Source organism: Somniosus microcephalus, unplaced genomic scaffold (genome assembly GCF_052327205.1).
Source record: "Somniosus microcephalus isolate GS21.2 unplaced genomic scaffold, FLI_Smic_1.0 unresolved_chr1, whole genome shotgun sequence".
NCBI classification, from domain to species: domain Eukaryota; kingdom Metazoa; phylum Chordata; class Chondrichthyes; order Squaliformes; family Somniosidae; genus Somniosus; species Somniosus microcephalus.
Genome location: NW_028225179.1, coordinates 54,049,516 through 54,070,691, shown reverse-complemented (window position 1 = coordinate 54,070,691; position 21,176 = coordinate 54,049,516). Strand labels below are relative to the sequence as shown.

General features: G+C 46.0%; 1 non-coding gene across 1 annotated transcript; it reads left to right on the top strand.

Moving 5' to 3' along the window:
* The first annotated feature begins 9,684 nt into the window (after positions 1-9,684).
* On the top strand, positions 9,685-9,766 carry trnas-uga (transfer RNA serine (anticodon UGA)). The gene has a single exon. It is a non-coding gene; the product is annotated as a tRNA-Ser (tRNA).
* Positions 9,767-21,176: the final 11,410 nt, after the last annotated feature.

The following is a 21,176-nucleotide window of genomic DNA, read 5'->3' as shown; positions in this document are numbered from 1 at the left end:
TTAGTTGACATTGCCTCTCCTCATTCTTCCGACCAAAATATATCACTTTGCACTTCTCTACGTTAACTTTATCTGCCATGTGTCTGCCCATTTCACCAGTCTCTTTCTCTTCATACTCCCCCTTTGTAGCTCTTACTATCTGCTTTGTGACCCTTTGCTGTTCTTTGTAACTTTCCCATTCACCAGGATCGCTGCAATGTTTTGCATTTGTGTTTGCTTCTCCTTTTATTTTAATGCGGTCTCTTACCTCTAGCCGCCCATGCCTATTTTTTGGCCAGTAAAGTTCTTGCCCCTCAGATGTTTAAACTGATTCAATTTCATCTTAAATTATTTCAGAACACCTCCCACTTCTGTCGTTTTACTTGTGAACAGATTTGCCCAGTTTATTGTGGACAGGCTCTGTCTTGTTGAAGACGGCCTTGCCAAAACGTAAAATCTTTGTAGCTGCTTTGCATTTCTCCCTCTCAAACATTGCGGTGAACTCGAACATGTTATGATCACTATTAAATACAGTTTCACGTACGCTAAATCTGATGAATAAATCTGGCTTGTTACTCATTACTAAATCTAATATGGCATGCCCCCTTCTTGGTTCTAGGACATATCGTTGTAGAAAACTATCCCGGACACACTTATAAAACCTTTCTGATAAGTGCTAGTCTGCTTACCCCAATCTCTGTGAAAGTTAATATCCCCCATTAATACAACGCTGCCTTTATGACGCACTTGTCTAATTGCTGCATTTATACAATCTAGCACTTCAGACCAGCGACCAGGGAGCCTATACACAAATCCCACTGTCTTAATCGCTCAGTCTTAAATCGTTTCCTATTTCTTAATTCTAACCATAAATTCTCCACTGTCTGTTTACCTCTCGTTATATCCTCCTTAACATTGAATTGATTTCATCCTGAATCACTAAGGCTACTCCTCCCCCTGCACCATTTCCCTATCTTTCCTGTAGTCCTCCAGCAGCACCTCCGCCCCTTTGTATTCCCGCCATCTTGAGATTAAGGCTAATATTCCATGAACCTAGCATTTTTTTGTACGTGTCCGGTAGTTTGAAGTAATTACTCTACGTGGACTATTAAATCTCTCTGCTCCTCCACAGTTCCTAACTATTTGCCATTTTGAAATTACTCTAATCCACCCGTCAGCCACAGTTTTGCCCATTCACTTAAAGTATCAATGTTCCCTTGCAAATTTCTGCTTCCATCTACACTACTTACTGTGCTGCCTAACCTGGTGCCGTCAGCAAACTTGGACATATGATGGAAGTCATCGAACTGTGAAAGAGGGCTCAGAATGGGAATCGAACTTTGGGCTGGCGTGAAAGGGCGTTGGTATTCGGAATGTACAAAATACAGTCCCCAATGCTCCGCTTATCTGCAGCAGACCGAACGTAATTCGTAATATATGTTCGATCCTTATTGGTTGCTGTAACCTGATGCTGTAGCTCGGTGAATCATTGTTTCAATATGGAAAGGGTTTTGCCTCTGTGGGACAATCAGTTAACACGGTCGGCCGTGAGCTCAAAAATTAATGGTTCTACGAACGATCGGGTAATCTTTACATTATTGGCTCACAGTTTCAGATTTCAACGTGTGTTTTGACTGAAAGGAAATGTGCTACAAACATTGCCAGCTGGGCAGAGCTGACATTCCCACCATTAACCCTGCGATCGGAAGCAGGCACATCAAAAATATATAAAAGCCTGAGATTGGCTTCACGGAAATCAGATTTCATCTTAGCAGACAAGTCTCCGAAAGGCCAATGGGAGGCTGTACTGGTTGCAGGAGAGCTGATTAGCTGTGACATGCATATTTCCGCAGTGAGCCAGACCAGACTCTATCCAGGTTTCCACAATGAAAGTCACACCGTTTATTTTGGAAAAGCAAAATGATACTTACATCCTGACTGGTTTCAGTTGATATTTGAGAGATCATTATAAGATCCTGCAGGGCTGCCTCGGTTAATAACAACTGTCCGAAGCTGCATTTCAGACATGCCATCAAATCCATCGTTTTGTTGCCGTTTTCCAGAACCCCGAATGAGTGAGGCCGCGAAAAGCAGCTCTCTTCAATCACCCGCTGCTGGCAAGAAGCCACGAATGTGGCCTCAGTCAGCGCATTACAGCCCATCTCTGGTGAACAAGATATCACTGAAGCAGAGTTGTGCACAACTTTGCATCTCTCGCCTATAGGTGACGTTGTGGAGGTCGATATTATAGAATGGTAGAATATTACAGCACAGAAGTGGGCATTCGGCCCATCGTGCCTGTGCCGGCTCTTTGAAAGAGCGAAACAATTAATCCCACTCCCCTGCAATTTCACCATAGCCCAGTATTTTTTTCAAGTAGTTATCATATTACATTTTCAAAGTTACGATTGAATCTGCTTCCACTACCCTTTCAGGCAGTGCATTACAGATCTTAAATATCGCTGCATATTAATGTTTCCTCATCTCTAAACATAACAGAAGTCTTTCATCCCTTGTGCCATTCTAGTAAATCTCTACTGCAGACTCTCTGAGGCCTTTACATCCTTCCTCACTGTGGTGCCCAGAATTTGCCACACTACTCAACCTTATGCCTAAATGATGTTTTATGAAGTTTGAGCATAGATTCCTTGCTTTTGTTCTCTATTTCCCTGCTTATAATATCAAGGATCCCGAATGCCGAATGCTGTCCTGCTGAATATTTAAAATGTTGCCAACCCAGCAGCAAACTCTGAAATTTGCTCCCGATACCCAAGTCCAGGTCATTTATATATAACAGGAAAAGTGATGGTGCTAATACCCACCCCTGGGGGAACCTACTGCAGCGAAGGCAGCGCATTGCTGTCCATCCTTGGGAAGCAAGATACAATATGGCCTGGCGAAGCCTCCTCAAACACCGAGCACAGCGACATAAAATCCGTGGAGATTGAATCCAGGACAATCGGCCTTCCAGCAACAGTTGGCGAGGACCAAATGAAATGAAACGTTTTACTTGCCTCAGTGAGGAAATCACTGGATAATGTTACAGGAAAAAAACAGAAAATGCTGGAAATACTCAGCAGGTCAGCCAGCATCTGTGAAGAGAGAATCAGAGTTAACGTTTCGTCAGAACTGGAAAAAAGCAGGAGAAAGAACAGATTTTAAAGCAAGTGTAGATGCTGGGAAAGGGGGAGGGAATGAAAGAACAACAAGGATGGTCTGTGATAGGATAGGAGGCAGTAGAGGGTAAGAGACATTAACCGATATTCAAGGCAAAAGGAGCTGGTAATGGGGCAGCTTAAGAAACAAAAGATGGCTCTAGATGAAGTGTAAATTGCCCTGACAGAAGGAAAGGCAGCTGCCATGTGGGAGCGAAGAAAATAAAACACAAATAAACAAAAAAGAAGTGTGGAAAAAAATATACATGCTAGGTGCCGATGTTATGGTGTGAAATTGTTGAACTCTATGTTGAGTCCAGAAGTCTATAAAGTGCCTAATCAAAAGACGAAGTGCTGTTCTTCGAGCTTACTTTGAATTTCAGTGGAACAATGTAAGAGGCCTAGGACGGTGAGGTCTGAGCGGGAGTGCAGCGGAGAATGACAGTGACAGGCGACCGAAGCTCCGGGTCACCCTTACGGACTGAATGGAGGTGTTCTGCAAAAGGCCACCCAATCTGCGTTTGGTCTCCCCAGTGTACAGAAGACCCCATCGTGAGCATCGAGTACACTATAGTAAATTGCAAGAAGTACAAGTAAATCGCTGTTTCACCTGGAAGTGATGTTTGGGGCCCCTGACAGTGGGAAGCAGGTGGTATAAGGGCATGCATTGCATCTCCTGCGCTTGCACGGGAAGGTGACGGGTGAAGGGGAAGAGGTGATTGGGGTGATAGGAGAGTGGACCAGCGTATCGCGGAGGGAGCGGTCCCTTCAGAATGGTGAAAGGGGAGGTGAGGGGAAGATTTGTTTGGTGGTGAGATCACGCTGGAGGTGGCAGAAATGGTGGAGGATGATCCGTTGAATGTGGAGGCTGTTGGGGTGAAAGCGTAGGGGAACCCTATGGTGGTTGCAGGAGGGAGGGGCAGAGGTGAGGGCAGAAGTTCGGGAGATAGAACGGGCATGGCTAAGGGCCGTGTCAACCACAGTAGAGGGGAATCCTCAGTTGAGGAAAAATGAAGACATGTCAGAGGAACTAGTATGGAAGGGGGAATCGTCAGAGTAGATGTGGCGCAGATGGAGAAACTGGGAGAATGGAAGAGAGTCCTTACAGGAAGCAGGGTGTGAGGGAGTGTAGTCCAGGTAGCTGTGGGAGGAAGTGGGCTTATAGTGAATGTTTGTCAATAACCTATCCACAGAGATGTTGACTTAGAAGTCGAGGAAGGGAAGGGAAGAGTCAGAGATGGATCATGTGAAGGTGATGGACGGGTGGAAATTGGAAACAAAGTGAAGGAAATTTTCTCGTTCAGGGCGAGAGCAGGAAACAGCACCGATACAGTCATCAATGTTCCAGAAAAAGAGGTGAGGGAGGGGACGTGAGTAGGATTGGAACAGTAAGTCAGGATGACCAGTCGATCTCAGGTGTTTAGGTCGGGGTTGCTCCTGGAGGTGTGGGCTCGCATCCCACTTCTGACGTTTAATCCTTTGTTTATATAGTACGATTTTGCAAGAGGTCATTTTTCGGCCCTTTTGATTATTGCTTCCAGAAAACGAAGCCGACTTCCATCCACGGCAGATTTGTTTTATTGGTTGTAAGTGTGTATTGTGTTGGGAGTAAACAGAACAGGGCCCGTGGAATCAATCAATTATGCTCAAATTTGCAGTAATCCACGCAAGAAGTTATCGGACAGGACCGAAATCAGTCCACAACAATCTCCAGCGGTTCTGGAAGAAGGTCACTGCAAACCAGGATATTGATATCAAGCCTTTAAAGACATCAATTAATGTCTTTCTTAGCAATCAATTACCTGTGGTCCTTGTAAATATAATCGGATGTGTCCATGTTAGATAAAGATGTATTTGTGAGTTGCTGTTGTGCTGAATGTAAGTGATTTTGCGTCTCTGTAGTTTGCTGATATACTTAGATGTGTCTGTATTATCTATATATATAAAAAGCGGTCGATCTGTCTGTCCTTCTGTCTGTCTGTCCTTCTGTCTGTCCTCACGTGTGCGTCTGCCTGGTATGCGCTCGAAAGTTATAGAGCGTACCTACGCGTGCGTTACGTCAAAAGAAAGCTTACCTCTTCCAAAACGGTCTTAAGCGTATTTACGTTTCAGCCGGGCAAAAATCGCGCCCGCGGTATCCGAAAAACCTTCAACATTCCGCTCATTAGCATCTCATTATCCGCTCATTAGCGACAGAGTGACCTCGAGGTTTGGTGACCTGACGGTCGACCAATCGGTGCGTGTGTGGGCGGGCCTTATCGTTCTGAACTGAGGTGAGTAGCCGCCATCTTGCTTCCATTCTTTTTCCTGCTTTCTGCTTCTTTCTTTTCAAATATACATTTCCAGCAAAATAAAACTGTTTTTATTAAATTGATTTAAATAAACTAGACTCATTTGTAAGTATTTTCTCTAACCTGAAGATTCTTTTTCCTACCTTTCCCCGTTTTTGTTAGGCCTGAAAGCCTGGGCCTTTCTTGCCCAGCCAGGCCCGAGCTAGGTAATTGTCCCACGGTTTCTGCAAAGCTCCTCACCAGCCACCCCCCCCCCCCCCCGCGCCCCCCCCCGGTGTCACGTTACCCGGGGCAACGGCGTCAGCCACGAGGGTCAGGGTGCGCGCACAGCAGGAGCAGCTGAGACATGGCGTCTCTCTGTTCCCCGCTCGGCTCGGGCGGGGGGTCGGCGGGGCTCTCGGGAGTGCGGATCTCGGCCGGGGCTTCGTGAGCGGGAAGGGTTACCCCGGCAACCGGGTCCGCCGGCAGTCTCTCACAGCCGCAATCGGCGATCTTGAAGCCAGCTCGGGAGGGCGGGCTCCGGAGGGCGGGGGGCCGGTGTTCGGAAGATCGGGTATCCGGAGATCGGTGGTGGGGTTGGTGGGGGGTGCCAGGGTGAGCCTCGGGGGGGCAGGGATCAGGGGGCTCGGGAGTTCGGGTGGGGGCGAGCCTCGGGGATCAGGGGGCTCGGGAGTTCGCGGGGGGCGAGCCTCGGGGATCAGGGGACACGGGGATTCTCCCCCTTATCCTCCCCTTCCCCTCCCTCTCCCCCCTCCCTCTCCCCTCCCTCTCCCTCCCTCCCCTCCCTCCCTCCCCTCCCTCCCTCCCCCTTCCCCCTCCCCCCTCCCCTTCCCCTTCCCCCCTCCCCCTCCCCTTCCACCTCCCCTTCCCCCTTCCCCCTCCCCTTCCCCCTCCCCTTCCCCCTTCCCCTTCCCGCCCTTCCCCTTCCCCCCTTCCCCCTCCCCTTCCCCCCCTTCCCCCCTCCACTTCCCCACCTTTCCCCCTCCACTTCCCCACCTTCCCCCTCCCCTTCCCCCCTTCCCTCCCCCCTCCCCTTCCCCCTCCCCTTCCCCCCTCCCCTTCCCCCCTCCCCCTTCCCCCTTCCCCTTCCCCCTCCCCTTCCCCCTCCGCTTTCCCCCTCCCCTTCCCCCCTCTCTTTTCCCCCCTTTTCCCCCAGTCGCTCTCTCTTCCCCCCAGTCGCTCTCCCTCTTCCCCCCAGTCGCTCTCTCTCTTCCCGCAGTCGCTCTCTCTCTTCCCCCCAGTCACTCTCTCTCTTCCCCCCAGTCGCTCTCTCTCTCTCTTCCAACAACAACATTCCCTCGAAAACGCCTCGGCACCGCCGGGCACTTCAGCTAGTTATTAATGTATTGGTGGGTGATCTGTGTCAGTTATAAATGTATTTCTGAGGTCTGAAAATGTCCAGTCCGGCGCGATTCTACCTTCTCATTGCCCCACGTGGCGTACGGTAGACTATCTGTTCCATTCGGATTCAACATTTGTTTTTAGTAACTATGTTGACATTTAGAAATGTGATAATTATAAAAAAAACAACTCTTGTTCCACCAGCCTCTCTGACACCACTTCCGCGTCACATAATCTCTCTGCTACCTCCCAAGTGTCCCTCAATCTTTCTGATACAACCTGAGTGTTCATTACCCACTCTGATATCTCCATAGCATTGCTCACCCTCGCTGATAGATCCTCAGTGTCTCTTACACTCTTTGAAACATCCGAAGCGTCCCTTACGCGCTCTGATACATCCTGAGAGTCTCTAACCTCCCTGATACCGCCACAGAGTCCACTACTCTCTCTGGTATCCACTCAAAGCCCTCACACCCCCTTGATACTATCTCAGGAGCTCTTCAATTCCCTCACATCCTCTGAGCTGACCTTTGCTCTCGCAATCCCCTCTGAGAAACTTTTAGACTCCCTGATACCAGGTGCAAAGAGTGTTTTGAATGCCGTGGCTCAGGCCAATATGGGCGGAACCGGCTGACTTCACAGTGTGTGTAGGAAGGTTAAGTGGACTTTGTGTGTGAGAAGACCACCGAAACGTTTTGCTTGGAGCTCCGCCCTTGAGGCAAGTTTTGTGTTGTCAGGTAAACTGCTACAGTGAAAGCACAAAATTAAAAACAGAAAAAGCTGGAAATATTCAGCAGCTCAGGCAGCATCTGTGAAGAAATATTCATTTTACCAGGGCATCACTGCCCACTGTGACTGATACTTCACGTGGGTCATAACTTACAATTTCAACACCTCCGTGCAAGGAACAGTTTGGGCCGAAATGAGGTCCTTGCTGATTTGAGAAAATAGAGCGAGGCAGCAAAACAAAACTCCCCACTGCGGATTGGGCAAAGACGGCACTCAGATGCCTTGGATGTGTTGAAGTAATGAAAAAAAATCTAGTCTGAAATGCAACAACGCTAGAATTCGAAACCCTGCGTGTAGAGCGGAGTCGATTAACGGTCCACCTCCTTAACCTCTCAACCACCGCGCCGCGTAAACACAGCACAGAGAGATCTTTTCTTTCCTTCTTTCTGAATGCAAATCCCTGGACCCAAAGCAAAAGCAACAGGAAAGTCAGCTTTCAGTTGCCAGTTCCCAGCATCAGAAGTGAGATAGCAATGACGTGCAAGCCTGGCTGAGCGTTCTAAAGCGCTGGATTTAATTTTCAGTCTTTTCAGGGGAGTGGATTCAAATCCCACCGCTGCCACAATTTTATATATTTTCGGGTTTTACCAAAGAAATGCTCGCTGCAAAGTTCAAAATAAAAATATATGATATTGGAAGCATTGATTGGGTCAAGCAGCATCTAGTTAGTCATACTCTTCATCAACAATCCCTTTATTAAGCGGTATCGTGCGTGGCAATGCTATTCTTTTTATTCCCTCCTGGAATGTGAGCATCGCTGACAAGGCAAGCAATTATTGCCCATCCCTCATTGGCCTTGAGAAGGTGGTGGTGAAATTCAACGCACGCCTCGCAGCCACTGGAACCTTCATCCAGAATGGGAACTGGTGCAGGCACAGTTACTTTTAAAAGAATTGTAGCCTTTTCACACGAGAAGAAACTCACCCCTGGAGATTCTATAAAAATAGGCCGCGCTGGGAATCGAACCCAGGATCTCCTGTTTACCAAACAGACGCTTTGACCAGCCAATCCACGGGACCCAATGCTGACGCAATTTCTCGCCCCCACTCACTGATGTCTATCAGCTTCCGGTCGCAGTCTTCTGGACTCTCAGGCCGTTTCTTATTTCTCCAGCACTCTTGTCTATTCCGCCATATGTCCCATTGCTCTCTGTAACTCCCGCTTAATTTATCTCAGTGTCAATCTGTGAGGTGATTCTGAATGATTACCCTATGTTTGTGTCTTATATGAAATAAATGGGGGGATCAGACAACTCTTCCTCTGACACTGGGGAACAAATAAGCCAACAGTTATAACACGATATTGTTTACTGTGATGCAGCAAATACAATATTCCATCTTAAAAGTTTCAGTTTCAATTCTGGGCAAAGGAAACTGACTCCAACGTGTTTCCAATAGCCTGCCTTTTAATCTGACGTCACAAACGCCACCATTGCACCTTAAGGTGATTCATAACTAATAAACAGAGAAGTCAAGCACTGAAAGGGTATTTGTAGAAAGGGTTGTGAGACTGTGGAATGCACTGGCCCAGCAAGCAGCAGATTTAAAACAAGGTTTATAAACCGGCAGCCTGTGGGAGGAAGGGGGCAGAGAGGCAAGAGAGACACAGGAAAGATCAACTTGGAAACTATTGACCCCGAATCTACTTTAAATCCCCCCACTGCATTTCAACCCATTTAATGTCAGATTCACAAATTGATGCATGTGAGCAATATAGGACATTTATCGCTGTCTCTGGTCTAAAATAACTGCTTTATTATTTGCTCCCACCCGCTGTGTTTAGGCTCTACCCTGAATATTTATCTCCGACCTAGAATCAGTTTGTAATCTGGAGACAAGGTTTCTGCAGGCGGCGGGCAGGGAGCAGAGGCTGTGATTGATCTGAGTCATGTGGGAGCAGAACACAATGTTTCTGCTGTTTATTTTCATTACCCTGCAGAATATTCCATACTGTTCTCAACATCTTACATACCGTTAAATATCGGAAGTTTTATTTTATTGTAATGATCGCTGCGATTCTTCTGGACTTGCTGAATTTGCAGCAAATTAAATATCACAAAACCATCATCGCCAACAATAAACAGGGTCAGCGATTTGAGAATTTAGTATCTTGGAGCCGATATTTTCGCGGCTGCGATGGCCGAGTGGTTAAGGCGTTGGACTTGAAATCCACTGGGGTTTCCCCGCGCAGGTTCGAGCCTTGCTCGCAGCGGGTTTTCTCATTATGATAATTAATTACTTCAAATAAATTATTTTCTTCAATCTGCTGCCTCTGGGAGGATATTGGAATTTTCAATGCCGGTTTTCAGGAAACCAAAGGATTGCCGAGACAACTGGATCACTTACTTCAACAAGGTTTGCTGACCGAATTCCAAAAGTTATCTGCAGATTGTCTGGAAGCTCCAGATAAGGAGGCCTCGACAGTCTCTGAGGTACCTTCCCATACACTCGCTGCTGCCCGGTAGCATCAGTCTGTGTAACCATGGGAGAGAGAGAATGGAAAGTCACTGGAAGGCATGTTTCTGTCAGCAGCAATGTTACAAGAGCAGCCATTCTAAAGTGAAAAGCAGGAGACAGGCCAGGAGACAGACAAACGGAGTGGAGATCTGGAAGACTGACCAGAAAAAAAACAAGGAGGACACCAACTCATAATTCATCTCTCCCTCTCCCGAAGCAGAAGAATTGAACATTCTGAGTTTTGAGTTGCACCACTGAGGTTGTACAAGTCTCTCTCTGTAAAACTTGTACTATTATGTCAATAAAACGATTTGTTTGAAAAGTTTGAAGCTTCATTTCCCAAGGAATTTTCTGAATCGGGCTGCATTGGTTCCGAAGGCCGGCTCTGCTTTCGCAGAGCTTGACTGTCGGGAGGTCTCGCAGGTCTAAATGTATCGACTGGTTTCAAAGCACCAACTCAGATTGGGGCGTATGGGACATGTGGCCCAGGAAGAGTGGTGGTAGCAGAGCACACTTAGCAGTTTAAGTGGCTGAAAGTGAATGTTAGATTAAGGAAATACCGCAGGAAAATTATAATGAAATTGAAGGGGGAAAGTAAAGGAGAGCTATTGATTGTGGAAGGAAGAAAAGTCTGCGTTATGTTTCGGTTTGGAGCCGAAGTTGCTGCGGCCAGAATGCAGATTATTAATCACTATAGGAGCACGGCACCACACATCAACAACTGGAGCTCTGCAAAGTATCGCATGGCACTGCTTAGGAAACATGGATTTTTGATGAAGAGTCCAAAATCAGCACCGCCAGAAATACAGAAGCGGTGAAATTCAACGGAGGCCTCGCAGCCACTGAAGCCTTCATCCAGAATGGGAACTGGTGCAGGCACAGTTACATTTAAAAGAATTGTAGCCTTTTCACACGAGAAGAAACTCACCCCTGGAGATTCTACAAAAATTGGCCCCGCTGGGAATCGAACCCAGGATTTCCTGTTTATTAGACAGACGCTTTGACCAGCTAAGCCACGGGACCAAATGCTGGCACAATTTCTCGCCCGCACTCACTGATGTCTATCAGCTTGCGGTCACTGTCTTCTGGACTCTCAGGCCGTCTCTTATTTCTCCAGCTCTCTTGTCCATTCCGCCATATGTCTCATTGCTCTCTGTCTCTCCCGCTTAATTTATCTCAGTGTCAATCTGTGAGGTGATTCTGAATGATTACCCTATGTTTGTGTCTTATCTATATATATAAATCGGTACTTCTGTCAGTCATTCTGTCTGTCATTCTGTCTGTCATTCTGTCATCGCCTGTGCGTCTGTCGGGCTATGCACTCGAATGTTACAGGGCGTACCTACGCGCGCGTTACCTCCAAAGAAAGCTGACGCTTCAGAGACGGTTTTAAGCATATTTACTTTTCAGTCGGACGAAAAGTGTTCGCGCCTTATGTAAAAAACCTTCATCAAAAAACCTTCAAAATTAAACTCATTATCTGCTAGCATTGATTGACTGACATCAAGGTTCCACCAGTCCTGTTCCATCACGATTGACCAATCCTACAGTACGGTCCCCTGATGGTTGGCCAATCGGTGTGTGTGTGGGCGGGACTATTCGTTTTCATCTCGGGGATGTGGCAGCCATTCTTTCACTAAGCTTCCAGCTCAAATGACTTCAGCTTCCAGCTATAACGACTTTCAAAGTTAGTATCTCTTTTAAAAATAACATAAGATTTACCAAAAACGTTTTATAAGTACTTTCACTTTCATTTTTCAACCTTTTAAAAGGCAGACATACAGGGACACAGACAGGGCCCTAAGCCTGCCACTCGATTTAAAATGTTGCCCAGCACCAGATTCACAAAGGACACAGACAGGGCCCCAAAGCCATAAGTAGTTTCACTTTCATTTTGCAAGCTTTTAAAAGGTAGACAGACAGGGACACACACAGGGCCCTAAAGCCTGCCACTCGATTTAAAATGTTGCCCAGCACCAGATTCACAAAGGGACACAGACAGGGCCCCAAAGCCTGGCACTCGATTTAAAACGCCTGCCCCAAAAGAGCCCCGGCAACGCCGGGCTCCTCAGCGAGTATGAAATAAATGGGGGGATCAGACAACTCTTCCTCTGACACTGGGGAACAAATAAGCCAACAGTTATACCACGATATTGTTTACTGTGATGCAGCAAATACAATATTCCAGCTTAAAAGTTTCAGTTTCAATTCTGTGCAAAACAAACTGTGACTCCAACGTGTTTCCAATAGCCTGCCTTTTAATCTGACGTCACAATCGCCACCATTGCACCTCAAGGTGATTCATAACTAATAAGCAGAGAAGTCAAGCACTGAAAGGGTATTTGTAGAAAGGGTTGTGAGACTGTGGAATGCACTGGTCCAGCAAGCAGCAGATTTAAAACAAGTTTTAAAAACCGGCAGCCTGTGGGAGGAAGGGGGCAGAGAGGCAAGAGAGACACAGGAAAGATCAACTTGGAAACTATTGACCCCGAATCTACTTTAAATCCCCCCACTGTATTTAAACCCATTTAATGTCAGATTCACAAATTGATGCATGTGAGCAATATAGGACATTTATCGCTGTCTCTGGTCTAAAAGAACTGCTTTATTATTTGATCCCACCCGCTGCGTTTAGGCTCTACCCTGAGTATTTATCTCCGACCTAGAATCAGTTTGTAATCTGGAGACAAGGTTTCTGCAGCCGGCGGGCAGGGAGCAGAGGCTGTGGCTGATCTGTGTCATGTGGGAGCAGAACACAATGTTTCTGCTGTTTATTTTCATTACCCTGCAGAATATTCCATACTGTTCTCCACATCTTACATACCGTTAAATATCGGAAGCTTTCTTTTATTGTAATGATCGCTGCGATTCTTCTGGACTTGCTGAATTTGCAGCAAATTAAATATCACGAAACCGTCATCGCCAACAATAAACAGGATCAGCGATTTGAGAACTTAGTATCTTGGAGCCGACATTTTCGCGGCTGCGATGGCCGAGTGGTTAAGGCGTTGGACTTGATAATCCAATGGGGTTTCCCCGCGCAGGTTCGAGCTCTGCTCGCAGCGGGCTCTCTCATTACGATAATTAACTACTTCAAATAATTTATTTTCTTCAAGCTGCTCCCTCTTGGAGGATTTTGGAATTTTCAATGCCAGTTTTAAGGAAACAAAGGATTGCCGAGACAACTGGATCACTTACTTCAAGAAGGTTTGCTGACCGAATTCCAAAAGTTATCTGCAGATTGTCTGGAAGCTCCAGATAAGGAGGCCTCGACAGTCTCTCAGGTACCTTCCCATGCACTCGCTGCTGTCCGGTAGCATCAGCCTGTGTAACCGTGGGAGAGAGAGAATGGAAAGTCACTGGAAGGCATGTTTCTGTCAGCAGCAATGTTACAAGAGCAGCCATTCTAAAGTGAAAAGCAGAACACATTCCAGGAGACAGGCCAGGAGACAGACAAACGGAGTGGAGATCTGGAACACTGACCAGAAAAAAAACAAGGAGGACACCAACTCATAATTCATCTCTCCCTCTCCCGAAGCAGAAGAATTGAACATTCTGAGTTCTGAGTTGCACCACTGAGGTTGTACAAGTCTCTCTCTGTAAAACTTGTGTTATTATGTCAATAAAACGATTTGTTTGAAAAGTTTGACGCTTCATTTCCCAAGGAATTTTCTGAATCGGGCTGCATTGGTTCCGAAGGCCGGCTCTGCTTTCGCAGAGCTTGACTGTCGGGAGGTCCCGCAGGTCGAAATGTATCGACTGGTTTCAAAGCACCAACTCAGATTGGGGCGTATGGGACATGTGGCCCAGGAAGAGTGGTGGTAGCAGAGCACACTTAGCAGTTTAAGTGGCTGAAAGTGAATGTTAGATTAAGGAAATACCGCAGGAAAATTATAATGAAATTGAAGGGGGAAAGTAAAGGAGAGCTATTGATTGTGGAAGGAAGAAAAGTCTGCGTTATGTTTCGGTTTGGAGCCGAAGTTGCTGCGGCCAGAATGCAGATTATTAATCACTATACGAGCACGGCACCACACATCAACAACTGGAGCTCTGCAAAGTATCGCATGGCACTGCTTAGGAAACATGGATTTTTGGTGAAGAGTCCAAAATCAGCACCGCCAGAAATACAGAAGCGGTGAAATTCAACGCAGGCCTCGCAGCCACTGGAGCCTTCATCCAGAATGGGAACTGGTGCAGGCACAGTCACATTTGAAAGAATTGTAGCCTTTTCACACGAGAAGAATCTCACCCCTGGAGATTCTATAAAAATTGGCCCCGCTGGGAATCGAACTCAGGATCTCCTGTTTACTGAGCAGACGCTTTGACCAGCTAAGCCACGGTACCGTATGCTGGCGCAATTTCTCGCCCCCACTCACTGATGTCTATCAGCTTCCGGTCACTGTCTTCTGGACTCTCAGGCCGTTTCTTATTTCTCCAGCTCTCTTGTCCATTCCGCCATATGTCCCATTGCTCTCTGTATCTCCCGCTTAATTTATCTCAGTGTCAATCTGTGAGGTGATTCTGAATGATTACCCTATGTTTGTGTCTTATATGAAATAAATGGGGGGATCAGACAACTCTTCCTCTGACACTGGGGAACAAATAAGCCAACAGTTATAACACGATATTGTTTACTGTGATGCAGCAAATACAATGTTCCATCTCAAAAGTTTCAGTTTCAATTCTGTGCAAAAGAAACTGTGACTCCAACGTGTTTCCAACAGCCTGCCTTTTAATCTGACGTCACAAACGCCACCATTGCACCTCAAGGTGATTCATAACTAATAAACCGAGAAGTCAAACACTGAAAGGGTATTTGCAGAAAGGGCTGTGAGACTGTGGAATGCACTGGCCCAGCAAGCAGCAGATTTAAAACAAGGTTTAAAAACCGGCAGCCTGTGGGAGGAAGGGGGCAGAGAGGCAAGAGAGACACAGGAAAGATCAACTTGGAAACTATTGGCCCCGAATCTACTTTAAATCCCCCCACTGTATTTCAACCCATTTAATGTCAGATTCACAAATTGATGCATGTGAGCAATATAGGACATTTATCGCTGTCTCTGGCCTAAAATAACTGCTTTATTATTTGATCCCACCCGGTGTGTTTCGGCCCTGCCCTGAATATTTATCTCCGACCTCGAATCAGTTTGTAATCTGGAGGCAAGGTTTCTGCAGCCGGCGGGCAGGGAGCAGAGGCTGTGGCTGATCTGTGTCATGTGGGAGCAGAACACAATGTTTCTGCTGTTTATTTTCATTACCCTGCAGAATATTCCATACTGTTCTCAACATCTTACATACCGTTAAATATCGGAAGTTTTCTTTTATTGTAATGATCGCTGCGATTCTTCTGGACTTGCTGAATTTGCAGCAAATTAAATATCACGAAACCGTCATCGCCAACAATAAACAGGGTCTGCGATTTGAGAATTTAATATCTTGGAACCGACGTTGCAGCGGCTGCGATGGCCGGTTGGATTTGGAATCCAATGGAGTTTCCACGCGCAGGTTCGAGCCCTGCTCGCAGCGGGTTTTCTCATTATGATAATTAATTACTTCGAATAAATTATTTTCTTCAATCTGCTCCCTCTGGGAGGATTTTGGAATTTTCAATGCCGGTTTTAAGGAAACTAAAGGATTGCCGAGACAACTGGATCACTTACTTCAAGAAGGTTTGCTGACCGAATTCCAAAAGTTTTCTGCAGATTGTCTGGAAGCTCCAGATAAGGAGGCCTCGACAGTCTCTGAGGTACCTTCACATACACTCGGTGCTGTCCGGTAGCATCAGTCTGTGTAACCATGGGAGAGAGAGAATGGAAAGTCACTGGAAGGCTTGTTTCTGTCAGCAGCAATGGTACAAGAGCAGCCATTCTAAAGTGAAAAGCAGAACACATTCCAGGAGACAGGCCAGGAGACAGACAAACGGAGTGGAGATCTGGAAGACTGACCAGAAAAACAACAAGGAGGACACTTACACATAACTCATCTCTCCCTCTCCTGAATCAGAAAAATTGAACATTCTTAGTTTTGAGTTGCACAACTGAGGTTGTACAAGTTTCTCTCTGTAAAACTTGTATTATTATGTCAATAAAACGATTTGTTTGAAAAGTTTGAAGCTTCATTTCCCGAGGAATTTTCTTGTATCATCGGGCTGCATTGGTTCCGAAGGCCGGCCCTGCTTTCGCAGAGCTTGACTGTCGAGAGGTCCCGCAGCTCTAAATGTATCGACTGGTATCAAAACACCTACTCAGATTGGGGCGTATGGGACATGTGGCCCAGGAAGAGCGGTGGCAGCAGAGCACACTTAGCAGTTTAAGTGGCTGAAAGTGAATGTTAGATTTAGGAAATACCGCAGGAAAATTACAATCAAGTTGAAGGGGGTAATTAAAGCAGGGCTATTAATTGTGGAAGGAAGAAAAGTCTGCGTTATGTTTCGGTTTGGAGCCGAAGTTGCTGCGGCCAGAATGCAGAGCATTAATCACTATACGAGCACGGCACCACACATCAACAACTGGAGCTCTACAAAGTATCGCATGGCACTGCTTGGGAAACATGGATTTTTGGTGAAGAGTCCAAAATCAGCTCCGCCAGAAATACTGAAGCGGTGAAATTCGACCCAGGCCTCGCAGCGACTGGAGCCTTCATCCAGAACGGGAACTGGTGCAGACACAGTTACATTTAAAAGAATTGTAGCCTTTTCACACGAGAAGAAACTCACCCCTGGAGATTCATTAAAGAAAGGCCCCGCTGGGAATCGAACCCAGGATCTCCTCTTCAATTAGACAGACGCTTTGACCAGCTAAGACACGGGGTAGACTGCTGACACAACTTCTCGCCACCACTCACTGATGTCGATCAGTTTCCGGTCACTGTCTTCTGGACTCTCAGGCCGTTTCTTATTTCTCCAGCTCTCTTTTCCATTTCGCCATGTGTCCCATTGCTGTCTGTATCTCCCGCTTAATTTATCTCAGTGTCAATCTGTGAGGTGATTCTGAATGTTTGTGTCTTATATGAAATAAATGGGGGGATCAGACAACTCTTCCTCTGACACTGGGGAACAAATAAGCCAACAGTTATAACACGATTTTGTTTATTGTGCTGCAGCAAATACAATATTCCATCTGAAAAGTTTCAGTTTCAATTCTGTGCAAAAGATACCGTGACTCCAACGTGTTTCCAATAGGCTGCCTTTTAATCTGACGTCACAAATGCCACCATTGCACCTCAAGGTGATTCATAACTAATAAACAGAGAAGTCAAGCACTGAAAGGGTATTTGTAGAATGGGTTGTGAGACTGTGGAATGCATTGGCCGAGCAAGCAGCAGATTTAAAACAAGATTTAAAAACCGGCAGCCTGTGGGAGGAAGGCGGCAGAGAGGCAAGCGAGACACAGGAAAGATCAACTTGGAAACTATTGGCCTCGAATCTACTGTAAATACCCCCACTGTATTTAAACCCATTTAATGTCAGATTCACACATTGATGCATGTGAGCAATATAGGACATTTATCGCTGCCTCTGGTCTAAAATAAATGCTTTATTATTTGATCCCACCCGCTGTGTTTAGGCTCTACCCTGAATATTGATCTCCGACCTAGAATCAGTTTGTAATCTGGAGACAATGTTTCTGCAGCCGGCGGGCGGGGAGCAGAGGCTGTGGCTGATCTGTGTCATGTGGGAGCAGAAGTGCGACGCCAACGTTAAAAAGGGGCTCACGAGGGATCTTTCGCAAATTTCAATCTACAATCCCTCAAGCGAGATTCATACCCATTCACTGAAGTGTCACTCTGTCTGGAATACAGACCGAATCAACTGATTATCAAATGTATATTCAAATAGGTTTGTCATGTATTGTCCATTGCATTTTGACTGATTCAGGTAAGCAGAGTATTGGAGACAGCAGTTTTGCATTCCCAATACCAATGCTCTGTCACGCGTGCCCGCAGTTCCATTTCCATTCCAAACCGTCTTTTTACTGTCAATGATTTGCCCGGAATGTGCTTGGAGAAGTGTTAGAATCGCAGTACAGCCCTTCTCAATGTCGCTTCCTCTAAGTTTCCGCTGATGATTTTCACCAGTGTAAGATTCATCAGCTTGAGCTACTGTTTAATTTGTTCTCGGCATTAACTGTGCTGATCCTTTAACTTGTCCCACTGCACGTCATCTCCAAATTTGTCGATTGTACCTCGAGGGCACTTTTCATACGTAAATCTGCAACATCTGCCAGAGAACGATTCAGGTTCAGCTGTTCCAAAACAATGAGTCGGTCATATTACCTACACGCTACAGATGTAAACCTCTGCGCTCCTCTGCTTCAATGATATCTTGTTACGCAGCGATGGGCAGTTTACGCTCTCTGAGGTTGCAATTGCTGCTTTCCACCAGCAGAGGGCGCTTGGAGAGTGCGGGGCCGGACAGGCGGCCTGAATGTTGCTGCTGTCGCGGCCACACTCACTCTGGGAGCTGGGGAACAGCAAACAAACTCATGGGTTTGTTACCGCATCTGAAATGCAGCTCCTAACTGTTGCTATTGACCGAGGCATCGTTGCAGGATCCTGTAATGATCTCTCACACTGTCGGTATCTCTGTAGAGTTTAATTGTGTACAGAACTCTTGTCCATTTCGCCATGTGTCTCATTGCTATCTGTATCTACCGCTTTGTTTATATCTGTGTCAATCTGTGAGGTGATTCTGAATGATTACCCTGTGTTTGTGTCTTACATGAAATAAATGAGGAGATCAGACCATCCTTCCTCTGACACTGGGGAGCTAATGAGCCAGCCTTTATAACAAGATATGTTTTATTGTGATGCAGCAAATACAATAGTCCATCTTGAAAGATTCCGGTTCAATTCTGTGCAAAAGAAACTGTGACCCCAACGTGTTTCCAAATCGCCGCCTTTTAATTTGACGTCAGAAACGCCACCATTGCACCTCAAGGTGCTTCATAACTAATAAACAGAGAAGTCAAGCAGTGAAAGGGTATTTGTAAAAAGGCTTGTGGGACTGTGGAATGCTCTGGCCCAGAGAAGCAGAAATAAAACAAGGTTTAAAAACCGTCAGCGTGTGGGAGGAAGGGGAGAGTGAAATAACGAGCCACAGGTAAGATCACCTTAGAAACCATTGGCTCAGAATCTGCTTTAAATCCCCCTACTGTATTGAAACACATTTAATGTCATATTCACACATTGATGCATTGAGGTTTAACGCTGTCTCTGATCTAAAATATCTGCTTTATGTATGTGAAATTCTCATTGCCGAGATTAAACAATCAGTGCAAGGTTAGTGGTTCTTTGGCCTAGGGGTGCGGTTGTCATTTTGGGAATTCACATCAATTAAAATGCAAGAGGTACCGGGTCCAAATTCTGGACGCGCCCCAACATTTTAATAGAACCACTTTCCTCGGCCTGGAGACATTCCACAAATCTTCAAATAATAACTGCCAGAAAAACAGCTTGTGTTCAGTACATCGCAATAAAACGGCAATTTTATTCTTTAAAGCAGGAATTCCGTCCCAGAAGTGCTGAAACTGTGAGGTCAATGTGTAAGTCCGTTTGTTTCCAGAAGCCTGCTCCATATTTTCCACATTGTCAATCTGGGAGCTCGGCAGGACATGCGGTAAAGGGGACTTTATTAAAGGTTGTTTCTACCATTTGGAAACAGAAATACTGAACTAACGAGCCACAGGTAAGATCACCTTAGAAACCATTGGCTCCGAATCTGCTTTAAATCCCCCTACTGTATTTTGTATCAGTCTTTACAGTAGAGGACACTAAAAATATCCCAACACTGGACAAACAGGGGGCAATGGGGGGGGGGGGGGGAGGAGCTAAACACGATTAAAATCACTAAGGAGATGGTACTCAGTAAAATAATGGGACATAAGGCGGATAAATCCACCAGACCTGATGGCCTACATCCTAGGGTCTTGAGAGAAGTGGCGGTAGGGATTGTGGATGTATCGGTGATTATTTTCCAGATCTCCCTGGACTCAGGAAAGGTCCCAGCAGATTAGAAAACTGCTAATGTAACACCCTTATTTAAGAAGGGAAGTAGACAAAAAGCTGGAAACTATAGACCAGTTAGCCTAACATCTGTGGTTGGCAAAATGTGGGAGTCCATTATTAAGGCAACAGTAACAGAGCATTTGCATAAACATAATTTAATAGGACAGAGTCAGCATGGTTTTACGAAGCGGAAGTCATGTTTGAGCAATTTGCTCGAATTCTTTGAGGATGTAACATACAGGGTGGATAAAGGGGAACCAGTGGATGTAGTGTATTTGGACTTCCAAAAGGCACTTGACAAGGTTCCACACAAAAGATTACTGATCAAGATAAAAAAAATCACGGGGTTGGGGGTAATATACTGGCATGGGTGGAAGTATTGCTATCTAACAGAAAACAAAGAGTTGGTATAAATGATTCGTTCTCGGGCTCGCAATCAGTAACTAGTGGTGTTCCGCAGGGGTCAGTGCTGGGACCCCAGCTCTTTACAATCTATATTAACGATTTGGAGGAAGGGACCGAGTGCAACATATCCAAGCTTGCCGACGATACAAAGATGGGATAGAAAGCATTGAGTGAGGAGGGCATAAAAAACCTGCAAAAGGACGTAGACAGGCTAAGTGAGTTGGCAGAGATTTGGCAGATGCAACATAATGTTGGAAACTGTTATGCACTTTGGCCGAAAAAATCAAAGAGCAAGTTATTATCTAAATGGAGAGAAACTGCAAAGTGCTACAGTACAAAGGGATCTGGGGGTCCTGGTGCATGAAACACAAAAAGTTAGTATGCAGGTGCAGCAGGTGATCAGGAAGGCCAATGAAATCTTGGCTTTTATTGCAAGGGGGATGGAGTATAAAAACAGGGAAGTCTTGCTGCAGTTACACAGGGTATTGGTGAGGCCACACCTGGAATACTGCGTGCAGTTTTGGTTTCCATATTTAAGAAAAAATATACTTGCTCTCGAGGCGGTTCAGAGAAGGTTCACTCGGTTGATTCCAGAGATGAGGAGGTTGATGTATGAGGAAAGGTTGAGTAGGTTGGGACTCTACTCATTGGAGTTCAGAAGAATGAGAGGCGATCTTATCGAAACATATAAGATTGTGAGGGGACTTGATCGGGTGGATGCGGTGAGGATGTTTCCACTGATGGGTGCGACTAGA